Raw genomic sequence first — 16,231 nt, 5'->3', positions numbered from 1 at the left:
CCTAAAATATTTTGTTTAATACTACAGAAGACTAAAAATTGAGCAAATATTCACGTGTAACAAATTGGCACTGGTCATTTTGGGCAAATTTTCTTTAATAAAAGTGTCTTGATTATCGAAATAGTTACTAACTGCTTATCTGTTGATTGACGAATAAATAATTCGTTTCAGCTTTACATTTACCTCAAATATTATTTATATTACATGACAGAATTTATTATTTAATTCAAACTTTATTTCAGACTCATAAGAGGGTTCATAGCAATAAAAGAAAAATAACAAATAAAAGATGAGAACTGAAAGCAGCTCATCCTGGGTTTGTGAAAGCCTCTACGATGCTGTTCTATCTATAAAATAATCTTGTCTATCAAATTGTAAACACTGATTTAAAGAATACAGGTTTTAATATATTAAAAGGACTGTTTGGGGAAATCATTTAAGAGGAATTTAATGCATTCAACACCTTTGTTAAGCCGCAGACAGCATTTTGGCAAGAAATCATAAAACTGTGTTTACAGGTAAACGCCACAGGGACCTTTAATGCTAATGTTCAAATTAAAACGGTAAAGTTAAGGAAGTCTGAAGTTTAGGTGCAGCATTCTCTGTCAGACACTGCCGTACAAACATGTTTGCAGAAAATAATTTCAACACAGCACGCTGACTAATAACTACAAAATTGACTTGATGTCCCAACATAAAAGGGTCCTTAGTAGTAACTGCAGTTTTATTTTTTCTTCTATCTCAGATCAAAGGGATTCACGTGAAAAACAAACACTGACCCACATTCTTAATGGTCCTTTCCAAATCCCGCTGGGGCCACTCATGCTAAAAATATTTATACTGGCTGTAATGCAAGGTGCTTTGGATAAAAGCCTCCACTAAATAGCTGATATTATGTTGCGTTGCTCACATTTGGATTCACTACTGCTGCCACAAATTAGGACACTCATTATGACTCATTAGGAATAAGTCTCACACTCAGGCGCCAGAGGCCTCATTTATAAAGATGAGCCGTATGATAAAATTTCATCATACCAATGTTTGTCTACAGAATTTCATCGCAAAGAACTTATTTATGAATCTGGGCCTTGATGATTAATTTCACTGCTCCATTTCAGAGCCAGACTTAAAATACTTTTCCTCACTTTCACTGTTAGTGATGCTGTGGTGTTGCTGGCCCCAGAGAGGAGTGAGACGAGTACAAATCAACGTTTTGGTCTCACACAGTTTATCAGGCCGGAGAAGTTGAGCTGCTGAACTATTTTGAATTTAAAGTAACCTCACCAGTTGTAGTTCAAGGGTTTGCCCAAGTAACATTTCCCCAGGTGGCCATGGATTCAAACAGCAACCTTTCATGTCTGCTTCTTTTATAATATACCTTCACACACCGATCAATTCTAACTTTAAAATTTCTATTTCACTGTTCTGTCTTTCCAAATATCTCTTCAGTGTAGTCCCACACTCTTTAGCTACACTAGGATCATAGCTCTCGTGAAGTCTCCCACTATGGTCCAGACCGAAATAAATCGCAGCTATTCTGAGGATTTTACAGACATCTTAACGACTTTTGTGACTCCTCCTCTAGCGCCACCATGAAGTTGACACTTTTATTTTCAGTGAAATGTATCAAGAACTGTTGGATAGATTGTCATGAATTTGCCACAGACAATCATGTCCCTGTCAGCATGAACTGTGATAACTTTGGTGATGCTCTGATTTTTTTCTAGCGCCATCATCAGGTCAAAGATTTAATTTGTCCAATACTTTGGTTGATGACAAAATACCCTTAGCTCAGCTATACTCCTTGTTTTGTGCTAAATAGCCAAACATGTTAAGATATCGGACTAATGAAGTGAACATGGTGGACTTTGTGCCCATTTCATCTTGTTAAAATTTTCTTAATGAGCGTCTTACATAGCACGCTGATGCTAGCATGTAGCGCAAAACTCCACTATAACCCCAAATAAAGCCTCACAGAGCCTCTAGACTAGTAACACTCAATTTATGGACTGTTGGCCAAATCTGGTCCATAATTGTGTGCTGATTGGCAAGCTGAACATTTTCTATTCACAGTGAAACTAAACTGATTCACATTGGGATTTTTTTGTACTTTGGATGCAAATAAGGCACCAGAGTGCATAAAAAGACTTCAAATAGAGCTTGTTTTTTAAAATAGGGGCCAGGGGAGGTTCCCTAGGTCCCTCAACAGAAGTCTGGGTTAAGCTCTGAAAGTTGCTTAAATCCAAGAATCGCCCCTAGCTGGCCCCTGGCGTCATGCCATTTTGCAAAAGTGGCCCCTGGGCAAAGCTAGTTTAGTATCTTTGTTCTAAACACTGCGGACTGATAGTTTTATTTTGCCGTTTGGGACTGTTAATCATTAAATCATTTTGCTCACTATCTTCGTTACAAAGATTTTGGAAACTGTGACTCCAGTAAGAACAACGTTGATCAGGACAAGGAACTTTAACCTACAGCTTTTAAAAGGAACTTGATTTAAATAGAAATCATCTTAAACACTTGCAATTTAGAAGAAGTGAATGTAGAGCGTAGTCCCTTACATTGCCCTCTAGCTGTTATAGCAAACCACAAAGCATTTGCAGAGAAATTAGCCACAATTTTCATTTCTCCACAATGAAGGAAGTGAGTAAAATGTTCTTATAACTAATAGACACACTGAACAAAAATTAGCAAATAGGACCCAGATTGACTGCCCTTAAACGCAGATCTCAACACTTGTGATTATTGAATTATTATTCAGTTATTCAGGTTGTAGTACAGTAATATTTAGATAAAGTAGTCATAGACTTGGACCGGCACAGATTCACACTTCTCCTCCTCCTGCAGACGGCCCTGCTGCTGCTCGTGCTCTCAGAGCCACTCACCTCAGTGAGCGTCTGTCCTCTGGCCTGACGCCTGCTCGACTGTGAGAATTCATCACACACACACACACACACACACACACACACACACACACACACACACACACACACACACACACACACACACACATTGAGATACACTTGCATGGGCTCTGGCCTCCTTTCTAGTTTGTTTGGAGTTTTGTGATGTATTTTAATCTCTTGTGCTCTTGGTGTTGTATCTCTGTAGGACACAAAATCTGTGTGCGCTTCTGTGTGTGTGTGTGTGTGTGTTAGGCAATGTTACTTTGCATTAAATCTTAATACCTGCACACACTGTAAGTGTTTGAATGCCCTTTTGTTGTGGGTAGCAGTACGTCAGTGCAGAGTGTTAGTTCTGCATGGTTAGCTAGGTGACTTGGCATTTAGACGGCTGCTGATAGCAGCACCCTGCGGTAAGGAGGGTGTGTGTTTGCGCGTGAAGGCATATGTGCGTGCTAATCATGTCCCATGGTAGCAAAAGAAAGACAGCTTGTAGAGGAGACTGAGGACGCCCATTAGCTGTATAGCCTAGGGATTGTGTGGTAATGTTGGAAGTGTGTATGCATCTTCTAATTTGTTTGTATCCATGTGCTTTTGAGCATGTGTGTGCATGTGATTTTTTTATAAACAGGGGAAGCTGCTTGCCTCAATCAGCATATGCAAAACTTGTGAGCTCAGATTTTATTATGAGATTCATTTCTGAAAAACGATTTTTTTTAGAATTAGATCAGCAAACATGTAATAATAATTTGACTTGCTGTCATCCCCAGACTTTGTTAGAAAAATATTAAATCTATGAGTAGTTCGTATAAGTGAAATCATGATTCTGCAACAGCACGGCCTATTTTCTTGCTTGAAATTTATTCAGAGACTGATTTTGGTGAATGTTTTGAGAAAATTTGATGTTTGAGAACAGCTGCCATGTTTGTCCAAACTGAACATTTTGCGGCACAGTGTAATCATAGCCCAACATGTGGTGTGTTCATGTAATTATTTTACTTTCTTTCATTTTATTTAATTTTTACAGGGACTATAATTGCTTGTTTTTCAAGCACAAAGCCATTTAAAAAACAGACAGCATGTTAGATTAGAATAAGAGAGGGAGGCTGCTAAAACCAACAATTAAAGGCTAAAAAACAACAAAGTCAACCAGAATGCATAACAGGAAACTGTCATGGCAACATCTTCATTGCAGTATACTTTCATTTAGTAAATAATCTTTGCTTGTTTTGGTTGTTTGGTGATCTGTCAATTAAGGCCATAAATGCAACACCCACCTGTTAGATTTCGACTATAGGGACCTTTGCTGCATATCAGCCCTCTGTCTCTCCATGTTTCCAGTCTGTCTCACACACTGTCACATTGTAAAAACCTCCTCCAGATGTTTTAAGACATGAAAAAATGCTCTACTTTTAATAATAATTAATAATCTAATATGTTTTTTTTCCACAGAAAGGTCATTTACTAAATTAAAGATTCTTAAAATGACCTCACCCCCTTTAAAATACTCCAGAATCTATGAATATGCAAATATTGTTCATTTCGAAAGTTAAACGCCTACACATAACATGTCTCCTACTGTATAGATGCTATATAAATTGAATTATTATTTTTATTATCATTATTGCTTCACAGAATATACCATTTAAAGTGTATGTGCACTGGGGGTTGCTAGATGCTGCTAAATGCTACACACTTTTAATATTATTATTATTGTTATTGTTATTATTAAAATAATAATAATAACAATAAAAATTGTATTTATATTAAAGTGCTTTGACAAACAAAGTAAAACAGAGGCAGGAAACCCCAGAGGTGATTTAACAATACTTGCCAGACAATAATGCTGAACAAAGAATAGACAAGAATAAAGGTAGAATAAAACAAGAGATTAGAGGCAGACATTTTAAAACAAAGCGTGCATGCGTGTGTGTGTGTGTGTGTGTGTGTGTGTGTGTGTGTGTGTGTGTGAGTGTGTGTGCGTTTGTGTGCGTGTGTGTGCGTGAGACTGATTGTGTGGCCCATTGGGATGCGCTATCATGTCAGTGTTTGGGTGTGTGGTTCCAGGAGGAGCCGGGCTCTTTCTATAATGGCTATTGACAGCTTTAATTGTAGCTGCGCTGACAAACAACCACAATTCATCCTCCTCTTCGTTTACTCCAGTTAGCCTCCGCTCCCCTGCCGCCACAGTGCTTGTGCTAGCCGAGGAAAGCAGTTTGTCTCAAACCAGCTGTTGCTTGTCCGATATGGTTAGAGGTCAGAGACGCAGTTGTGTTTGTTGTGCATGTATACAGGGGAGTTGGGAGTGTGTTTGATGTGTTTGCTCGTCTCGAGTTGAGTCTTTGTTGCAGGTGTTTTGACAGGTTCGAGAAGAAGAAAGAAAGACAATAAAACAGTTTTGAGTGAAGGAAAAAAAATCGTTTAAAATTCTTTTTGAACTCTGCAGTGCATGTCAAAAAAGAGCTGATCTACTCCCCCTTACCTGTGTCAAACTGCGTCTCTGCTTCACATGTCTGTCTCTCTGTTGGAGGTTCACGAAAAGGTCATGTAGTCATGTCCTGTCTGTCTCTCAGTGTGTTTGTGTGTTTGTTCCTGGCCCGCTCACGCTCCAGCGAGTCCTCGTTACAGGTGTTTGGATAAGATAGAAGGGAAAAGAGGGAGACAAAAAATAAAAGATGCAGAATAGTTTGGGGCATGAGAAGAACTCATTTTTTGAAATCTTGGTCCCAAGAGTGGATGCTGGAAAAGAACTGATGCAGCCTCAATACTGTCAGGGTTCACACAGAGTTCAGCAATATTCATGTTGATTTCAACTAATCTCGAGCTCCTCTTCCTCAGCCAGAAGACATTAGCAGCTCTTTTTATCTTTATCTCTGCAAAGCTGGGGTTCCATCCAATTATTTTTATGAAATTATTAAGTGTATTAAGAGAAGCAGAATGGAAAAGGCAAAAAGTTTTCGCACTCTGCTGAAGGAATTTGTTGTGTTGAAATGATCAAGACATCTATAGAAAGATAAATGAAAACAAATTTGTGTGATAACTGATGATGCACCTGTAGAAATGCTGTGATAAATTGTTAAAGTGCATTTTGAAAGACTTCAAAATTAGTTTGGATGTCCTTGAAATGTCTTTGAAAGAGCCGTCCACCAGAGCCTCAAAGAAGTGTCTCACACACTGTCACCGCTTCTTAAGCCCAATCGGGTTTGCCTGCCAAAGTTGTTGCATTTAAGGAACCAATTGTGGTTCTTTGTTGCTGTTTTTTGACAGCATGAAATATAAAAAGACATTAGGAGACACAAAAGCACAGTTTGACGAATTCTAAGAAATTCTTAAAATATGCTTTTTGTCATCTAAGAAGCTTTTTCACTCACTAAAACCTCAAACTAATTTTTTGGTTTTACAAATTTCAAAGGATTTCATGTAACTTTCTTGACAACTAAATAAGAAAAGTACTCTAGCTCAAGTCCCTGTACATTTCTCCTCACCCCTTTTTATGTCCCTGTGCCGGTGATAGCCGTAGTCAGAGGCATTATGTTTCAGCTTGTCTGTCAGTCCCATTCTTGTGAATGCGATATCTCAACGCTTAGAGGGAATATCTTCAAATTTAACACAAACGTCCACTTGGACTCAACAATGAAGTGATTGGATTTTGGTGGTTTAAAGGTCAATGGTCACTGTGACCTCATCTGCCTCAAACTTGTGAATGCACCATCTCCAGAACCAGAGGTAATGTTTTTTTCAAATTTGGCACAAATGTCCACTTGGACTGAACAATGGACTGATTAGATTTTAGCAGTAAAACGTCAAAGATTAATGTGAAGTCACAAAACTTTTTTTTCATATGCTAATTATGACTAAATTTTATACAACTATCTAGTAGGATATAATGTACCCACAAGGTCAAAGGTCATCTTCATTGTGACATCATAGTATTCTGCAAAAACACTTTTCTGGCCATTATTCAACATCATATCTCAGGAGCAGAAGGGGAGACATTTGATCAGATATTGAATTAGTGACACTAATTTTGGGTGCCCACTTTGAAGCTGATTGTATAAATCTTCTGTGCTGCTGGAGGGAGGATGTGTGTGAAGCATCTGTGTTTGTACAGACACGGACAAAAACTGTAACTTGGCTGGTGCACGGAGACCGCCAGGCGATAATCTAGTTCCACACTAACTTTTCCAGAGTGCCCGTTTCTCCCTGTCTTCCTGACCTCTCCTTTTTCTCTCACTTAAATTCCTATGCACCTCGCATCGCCAGCCGCCACAGTTTGATGCTCCAGTCCTCCCTCTGTTTCGTCTTTATCCCACCTTCATCTCCCCCTCTGTCCTTCCATCCGTCCATCTATTCAGCTCCTCAGGGGGAGAGCTTTGAGGCTCTCCGTCCGCTCTCCCTTTCCCAACGCTGATCCTGTGTGAAGGAGAATCATATGGAGCCTTTGAATGGGATTCTGCACTGCTCTGGGTGCTTTATGTCATGTCTTTCTTCTCTCTCTCTGTGTGTGTGTGTGTGTGTGTGTGGGATGACGACGCAATGCATTCTCACTGGGGCCTACACTCGGCCATGAGGCACCGGTGTGCCGCACCTATGAGCGACAGGGAAAAAGTGGGACCCTTGAGGGAACTTGTGATAAAACACTTTCCTCTCCTTAACATGTCCACTCATTCAACTAACCCCCCCCCTCTCTCTCCTCACCTCCTCTCTGTACTGATGCTTTGTTGCTGTCTGAAAGGAAATGAAACGCTGTAACATAAAAAGGAGTTTCTCATCCTGAAGTTGGACTCTTTTGCTTTCAACACAAGGCTGTTTACTGTTGCCTTTTTTTTATTCCCACCATCCTATTCTCCGTGTCTCCTTCACACATGTCTTATACCTGAACGCACGCACGCACACGCGCGCGCACACACACGCACTTCACATTCTGCACTTCCCACTCATGTTAGGGACTGTATAAAAAGTGAAGAAGTGGTCAAATTAAGGTTATTTAAACTTTAAATTTAGCTGAGCAGATGAGGGTCTGTTATGTTTTCTAGCTACATATTTATGTTTTATTTTAGCCTTCTCTTATATAATAAAAAAGAAAGATATTAATAAGCCTTTTGTAGGGTTTGTGAAAAGTATTAGGTGGATAATACTAGCATTTAGATGCATCCATTGTGTAAAAAGCCAATGTGGTTATTAACGCCCAGGTGAATATATTCCTTGGCGTCATAACAATACTGAAATATAACTTTAACTGAACAGGTCTCTGCACAGAGTGCATTTAGCAGCTTTTTTTATCCTAAAATCTGAAAATAGTAAGTCAGCGTTGACTCACACAGGACTCGAATCCCAGTCTCCTGTGTGAAAGTAAATGTCTTAATCCCTCTGTGGACTGTTTCCCCTTATAAGACGTCACCTGACTTTCTGGCAGTACATTTGAGAGCTTTTTTGTCATTTATTTACCACTTTTAATCTCAGAGAATATCTGAGATTGGCTATCTGAGATTGGCTACCCCTCTGACCTCGACATGTCAACATGACCAGTGTGTACCAATCACAGCATGCAGTGAGATTTAGAATAACACGTTGTAGGGATGAGGATAAGTAGGACTGAGCAATATATTCATATTGGCCATGGCCATAAATATCATCTTAGATTTTGGATTTGCAGTATTGTAAATGTTGTCTTTTCCTGGCTTTAAAGGCTACATTAAAGTGAAGAGATGTAATTTGCTGAACTTACCAGACTGTCCAAGCTGTTCTATTATTTGCCTTTATTCACAGTCATTGTATTGACATTGCTGATGATCACTTTGCAATATTGGTAATGAAGTATTTGGCATAAAATATCGTTTTATTTGATTTTCTCCATATCGCCAAGCCATAGATGTGAACAGCCACATAGATGCAGTGTTTATATTCACACCCTGATGCAAATAGAAACAAAATTATTATTACATTTAAATATTGAGGTTTAATGTAGAGTGCAGCATGTTAGATTATTTATGTTTGGAATTTTTAGTTATTAATGCTGAAATCATTTGTACCAACTTAATATGTAAAGGAGGAAAAAACAGTAATTATGAGGGTGTGTAACCCAGCCCCTCACATGACATACAACTGCAGATAAGTGAATACATGCCACAAAATGTATCCGTAACCTATTATTTCATGCTAAATTCAGTCATCTAAAGATTATGTTACTTTAATAATTTTAAAGAAATGTGGGTTTATACCTTTAATGGATAAAATGGATAATGGATTTGTATTTTATTTTTAAGGCTGGGCACATCATATTAGTCTGGGCTGCACTTGCTGCCGGGTTAGGCACAAAGTCAATGCTGACAGCTCATCTCAGTCTAACAAGACGTCAAAATAAACTTATTTTGAAGTTTTTCTGTAGTATGTGGATATTCAGAGATGATGTCTCTTGTCATATCTTCTTGGTCAGCTGAAAACTTGGCTAAAGGTCAGATAATACCAATTTTGTTCACAGTAGTAAAATATTAATTCTGAGTAGTGTACAGTGGCAATGTGCCCCAGCTGTGGAATCTGAAGCCTTTGCTTTCTTTGTAACATGCAGGTGCATTTGGTCCAGATGTGCCACAACTGTAAACAGGAACATAATAGCTGTAAATGAACACAATGAACCGTCCTGCTCGTCATCTTTTCTGTTTGTCTGGCAGAAAGCCACCACAGTTGAAATTTCAGGGACTTGAAACCACTCCAAACTGAGGGCTGGTGATTATTGTTGTCACAGAAGTGTTGCATGAGCCTTCTTTTATGACAGCTTGGCCTCTCGGCTGAGAATTGTGGGAAAGTTCTTCCCATTGAATGTGCAAGTGGCTGTAGAGCTGCTGTCTCCTCTTTGACAAACACAATCTCACGAGGACATAATTCAGCTGTACCCAAACGTGACCCAGTTAAGTCAGGCAGTGTTTGCTGGGAATAAAAGAAGTCAATGAAGATCCTCACAAAGATGCCGAGGTCTCGGGACGTTTTGTGAAAACGGCTTTATTTGTGTGTGGATGGCTGCCTCAGCCTGACCGTGGTCCTCTCCTCGAACTCACAGCCACAGACCACAACAATACAACTCTCATCAGGGAGCCCAGACAGATAGCAGGCAGGACGGAAGTGAGGAGAGAGAGAAGAGGATAAAGGGAAATGCAGAGGGAGGTTGAAGAAGTGAGAAAGATACAGTAGGAATAAAAGAAAAAGAGCAAAAGTGAGGAGACAGAGAAACAAAGAGAGAGCGAGAGAGAAAACCAAGGTAACGGAAACGTCAGAAATGAGCAGCTTAAGAGCTTAGCCGGCATTAGAGACGCCTAATTTTCCAGTGAAACCATCTCAGCCTCCGCTGTGCAGCGACAGGAGGCGAGCGATTTACGCCCAGAGAACAATAACGCACTATTTCATCATTTGTTTCTCACTCCACTGGCACTTACTTATTCATTAATCTTGGCCATCGTCATTACTCAAGTCTCGGAAGTATTGAGAGATAAACAATTAAAATATTCAGATTGTCCAGCAGCGATGACAATATTGCTCTGCTAATCAGTCGTAATTCTGTCAAAACATTAAAGCATCAGAGAGATAACTCCTGAGAATCGACGGAGCAGATCTGCATGCACACATCAATAGAAAACTTGACGTATGTGGTTATAAAATATTCCTTTTTTTCCTGTCTGCTCTGCTCGTCAAGCTGCAACAACAGTGACATAAACCAGGAGACATACAGCATCCCTCAGGTGATCAACTCGCTTTTCTCATCAGATTTGTAAAAAGAAGTTGTAACTGATCTTTGGATACGTTGCACCGTCGGCTCAGCGGTATTTGGGGGTATATCTACAAAAGTTAACAGACTGCTGTCGTTCTTTTGTGCTTTTTTACATTCCCTAATCCCAGTTCTGCGAGGCCATGGATGTCTACTCAATAATAAAATACAAGAATCGCTGTTTGGCTCTGAGTCTGCTCTTGCAAAAGTGTCGGGTTTTCTTACATCATCTCATTTTCAGGCATATTTTTTGAACGAGAAGGTGAGCGATGAGAGGAGGAAGTGAGTGAAAATGAGAGGAAATGAGCAAATGGAGAAGAAAGAGGGAGGCAAAAGGAGATAAGAGGTGAAATGAGCAAAGCGGGGAGGACTGGAGAGGGAGAGTATCGCAGATTAGAAGGTGGGGGAGAGACAAGACCCCGTCTGCCGATGAGGGAAAGTGAGCTTTGCCGGGGAGACTCAGAGGATGAGAAATGAATAAAAAAAGACCACTAGAGAGTCTGAAAAGCCTTTTTTTTCCTCTATCCCCCGAAATACTGAGTCCTCCTCTGCTCTCACAAGACGGGAGGGAGCGGAGAGAGTTCACTAAAAAGTCAGGAGCAGAGAGGAAAAAAGTAGGGGGAGAAACTGCCAAGACAGATGAGAGGAAACCTTTATCTACATGTATGCTCTCTAAACTCATCCTTCGCTCAGCAGAAAACATTTATCTCATTTTTTTCCCGCCGAATAAACTTGTTTGGTAACCCCCTCTTTACCTCTTCCTGCTCATTTAGCCCCAAGCAACTCGGATACACAAACACACAAATTTCATGGTTTTTGTTTTGGACTCATCCCAGCTCAAATTATTCTGTTGTCATTTCGAATTACTTTCATCACAAATGTTTTCTTTTTCTGTTATAATTTCTTGGTGGATTTTCATGCTGCTGCTCTTTTACTTCAGCTCTAAGAGGAACTATTCATAAATTATTTTTTTAAATCCCTTTTAATCATTAGATGATTTGAAAGAAAATTGTAGTGACAAATTATAAAATTATAAATCATTTCACTGATTCGAATAATTTCTTTCAGTCCAGTTTAAATATTCATAGTCAGGAGAAACAACTGGGTGTAACTTTCCAGAGTTTTGTCATTGTAATGAGGTTGCCAGGCAACAAGCGCCATAGCTGGTGATGTTCAAGTGCTGGGCAGGATAAGCTGTTTTCATCAAGAAGAAGTTAACTCAGAAAACCACAAAACCGCAAACTGTTGTTTCACATTCCTCTCGTTATTTGGTTAAATTTGTTAGTAGGTGTATTTTAAACTTATAGAGGGCGACATCAGCAGCTTCCACGTGCATCCAGTCTTCATGCTAAGCGATGCTTCTTGCCTCCTGGCTCCACCTCCACTCTGAACACACAAACATTAGAATGGGATCAATCTTATGTAACAGCTTGTCTATACAGGAGATGTTTTTCAGGTACTCATTTCACGCACATCTGAGGCTCTGTATTTTTTGTAAATATACCTAATTTAATGTGTTTTGGCCTTTTGTCTACACGCAGACTGTGTTTTAGGTCACTGGAAACAAACTCTGTCCAGGGTGAAGATTTTCAGAAGCTACTTCTTCAGTGTTGGCATGTAGACAAACCTGAGTTTTTGGCTCATAATGTTAGAATGTTTGCTTTTTAAGGTGTCACTAAAGTTTCTACAACGGCAGATGTGGCCAAAACTTGTGCTGGTTCTAGTTAGGGTTATATCCCGGCCTGTGGGTTTGGCATGTTGCAAGCTGCTGTTGTGCTAATGTGCAGTCTCTGATATGTGGGCTGTGTAGACTTTGTGTCAGTGTCTTTAGGATACAACGTATGTGTTTGACCCAGAATGTCAAGCTAGTTCTTAAAGTGGTGAGAGCACTGTTCAAATGCACATTTTCAGTAAGTGACCAGATTACAATTCATAATGCTTTGACCCAACAACGGTTTCTAACTACCTAAACTTCGGTTCATGCTGGTTTGTACTGTTCTGATCAGGTCAGTGCAAAAACTTGGTTGATTTAAGCATTAATTATAAGGTTAATAGCGATGGCCTGTTATAATTACATCTAATGGTGTCTGAAGGGCATGCACCATTACCAGAGCAACAAATTACTATGTGGCAAGCATTTGTACATCCCAGCTGATATCTCTGCCAAACTGACGCAGCACTTATGTGAATCAGGACTCAAAGGTAACTGACACACATTACAAACTTGAGTTCTGGGTTTCAACACAAATGGATTGTAGGAGCAAAGAGGTGCAGTGGAACAAACCTGCAGGTGCAGGAGGGTAAAGCACTAAAACAAGTGGGTGGAGTGTTGTCTGTAAAATAACAGTCGATGGATAGTGCATCTTTTTTTCTCTATCTTTTTAGTGCATCTGTATGAAGATAAATATTTTGATGTTTTGCAGAGATTTTGTTGAAAACAAATGATGCAATAGTTGGCCAGTTTGTGGGTATATCTCGGTGGTCCAAGTTTGTTGAGTCAGACTGCAGATTCTGGCATCAGCATGACAACCATGATGCAGACACACAGAGATAAGATCAAATGTGTCAAGTGCTTTTAATCCTTTTGTTTTCCCCAACATCCACTTCTTTCAGCCCTTCATCTGACCTCAGTGCCCAGCCAAACACACACATACTCACACCCCTGCTCTTTAGCTGAAAATATTTTTGTCTCGTCTGCTCTGTAACCTGCCTTGTAACCTGAGTTTTAGGCTACTACAGGTATGGCACTACTCAGCTGACATGTCTTTAGCTGGTGTGTGTAGTGTACTGCTCCTGGGGCCCTGCACTCGTTTCGCTGTTTCGTTCTGTCGCCTGCTGCAGTCCCAGCTCTGTTTTCATGGTGACCTGTCAGATTTGCAGTAATCCTCAGGATGAGGATGCCATGTAGCCTGTGGCGCTCTCTTTCTTTTTGTTTCCCTCCTGCACTCTGTTTTCACTCCTCACCTACTTTGTCTTTGCTTCTCTGTAAGTCTCATCTCTGTCTCACTCTCTGTCCCTGTAATCGCATTTTCCTGACTAATCGGAGCTGTTGTAGGGCTGTGTTGCGAGGCGTGTTTGCTAGCAGTGTGAGACTCAATGTTGGTGTGTGTGGATATGTGTTGGTAAAAGAACAAAAAAAGATTGAGCGAGTGTGATTCTGTCAATATATGTGACAGCTGAGGATATTGTCAAAGCATGGATCCATGTTTGTGTGTGTGAAACCTGCCGCCTGGTTAACTCTGCTTTCAGGTGCTTTCAGAGCCAATTAACACTTCCTCTGTATAGTGTTTTTCCTCACAGTTTAATTCATTAGCAAATTCACTGTCTGAACTGCTGCGTCTGTTTTGTCACATAGTTATATGTACCAGAATTAGACATACCTGCATCCCACAATGTGACACGTGTTACAAAAACTGATAAGTTCCTTGAAAAATCATTGTGGAGGTAATGAAGCTTAGCGAGAATTCAATCAGGAAGACTATTTCCCGTTTTTAATCCTTTTTGATTTCAGACATGCTTTAAAAAGAAATCAGTCAAAAATAAAAGTAACTGTGATCTTTATTTATGATGTGCGCTAAGAGAGTAGTCCACACATCAATGTGGCAGCTCTTTCTTTTTCCATTCATCCCTAATGTTTTATTAAGTACTATTTTTCTTTAAATTCTTCTTCTTCTTCTTCTTCTTCTTCTTCTTCTTCTTCTTCTACTTCTTCTTCTTATTATTATTATTATTATTATTGTATAATAGTAATAATAAGGGAATAACTGCTGAATGGCTCTGGAAAGTCAATAAAGACTATAGAGTCAACAAGTCAATAGAGATTTAGAAAAAAATACTATTAAAATGAGGTAAAAAAAACCCAAAAAAAACAAAACAATGATTAACACTTAAAATTAAGACTGTAATTTTACTCCAAATTAAAAATCAAATATGTTTGAGGTCCATGTGACAGGCACAAATATATAAACTTGCCTGGTTGTTAACTTTGTTAAATCTGTGCTAAATTGATTCTCTTAAGAGGCAATAAAGAACAAAATTACAATGAACAAGAGGAGCTGATGGGATTGCATTTCATCGGAGTTAGACCTTGTATGACTTCAAGGGACAAGTAAATTATTAATTGACTGATTCATTGGTTATTGCAAAGAATGCAGACCATAAATTGATCATAAAATGTGGTGACTGTTAATGGATGATAACTGTAATGTATTTATTTTTCCGCCTCTAGCTTTATCCACCGTCTGTGCGCATTCACACTTTTCTCTTTTCACTACCTCCGCAAGCTAATAATGTCACTGCCTTCAAACTTCTGATTCCTTCTCTCCTGCTTTCAGCTGTCGTTTTTATGTCCAACTGATGTAAAAACTTACCTAACCTAACCCAACCCATTCCCCTCTAGTGTGTTAAAAGTTAGCAGAAAATTACCTAAAAATTAGATCCAGACAGCCAGGAGTCTTTTAATGGGAGTCGAATTATCCGCAGAGGTCTCCTCCTTTCCCAAACAAATGGACCTTTTGATTTAAACCAGTTAGAAGAATGAATAAAGCAGCTTCATGTTTAAAATGTGTGTTTTTCAGGTGCTGTTTGGCTCATTGCTGAGGGGCCGCTAACTACGATGGCGGTGTGAAAACAGGAATGGTCGTACCTGAAGTCAGTGGTTTGTTTTCTGCTCTGGGCTACTTCATCAAGATGGTGGACTCCTCTCTCTAAACATCTCATTCTAAGGTAATGAAAACACACCAACTCTTATTTTCAGGTGATTATACACTAAAAAAAACATACTAATTATACTAGATTCCATTTCTGTTTATATATCCCCCTAAATCCTACACACCGGACCTTTAAGAATTGAATATAGACTAATTACAGTACTGTGTATTTATTCAGGAAGACTGCAATAGCAAAAATCAATCTGTTTTCACTTTGATTTCCATCATGCAAAAAGTCGTGCCACCCCAAGAGGACCCACCTACATAAGAAAAAAAATCAGTAAAAGTAATATTGCAAACATCAAATCAACCTCCAGCTAAGATTTGATTAAAGCGCGACACCTCCTGTGAGCTCCAGTCTCTCCTCCAACACTCTCACGCTCATCTTTCTGTCTTTCTCTCTCACACATGCATGTTTGTTAAGTTTTATTTATTTCTTTATTTTTTTAGTTGTTTACCCGTTTTCAGCCTGTCATCTTGTCGCCAGTGGAACCGAGGGAGAAAAAGCACTATACCTGACCAAAAAAGGGACGTGAAATCACAGGAAAAGTATTTACATAAGCCTCAAGGGGGGGATGGAGGATGGGAGGGAAAGCAAAAAAGAGGGGGGGTGATAGTAGGATAAGGAGGATGTTCTATTTTTGTCGGATCTGGGCTGGGATCAGTAGCAGATCGGGGCTCAACGCATCACTCAGGCACTACAAAGATAAATATGTAATTGAAAGAGAAAGAGAAACAGAGACGTGTGGGATGACAGATGTGTGATTCAGACTCGAGTCCAAACCTTTGAGGCGATCTGATGCGTGTCATTAGCCAATGTTTTTTCATCTCCACCATGTGTACCTGCATATACAGTATGTGTG

At 39.5% G+C, this 16,231-nt stretch overlaps 1 protein-coding gene across 1 annotated transcript in view; it reads left to right on the top strand.

Moving 5' to 3' along the window:
- epha10 (EPH receptor A10) overlaps positions 1–16,231 on the top strand; it is a 433,571-nt gene that overhangs the window by 178,313 nt on the left and 239,027 nt on the right. The window contains exon 5 of the mRNA XM_088090045.1: positions 15,237–15,384. The gene's annotated coding sequence lies outside the window, so the exon portion shown is untranslated. The remainder of the gene's footprint in view (positions 1–15,236; positions 15,385–16,231) is intronic.

This window comes from Plectropomus leopardus, chromosome 17 (assembly GCF_026936395.1).
Source record: "Plectropomus leopardus strain MGB_pleo_1.0 chromosome 17, ASM2693639v1, whole genome shotgun sequence".
NCBI classification, from domain to species: domain Eukaryota; kingdom Metazoa; phylum Chordata; class Actinopteri; order Perciformes; family Serranidae; genus Plectropomus; species Plectropomus leopardus.
Note: the sequence above shows the minus strand (reverse complement) of the source record. Positions and strands in the feature narration are given on the sequence as shown.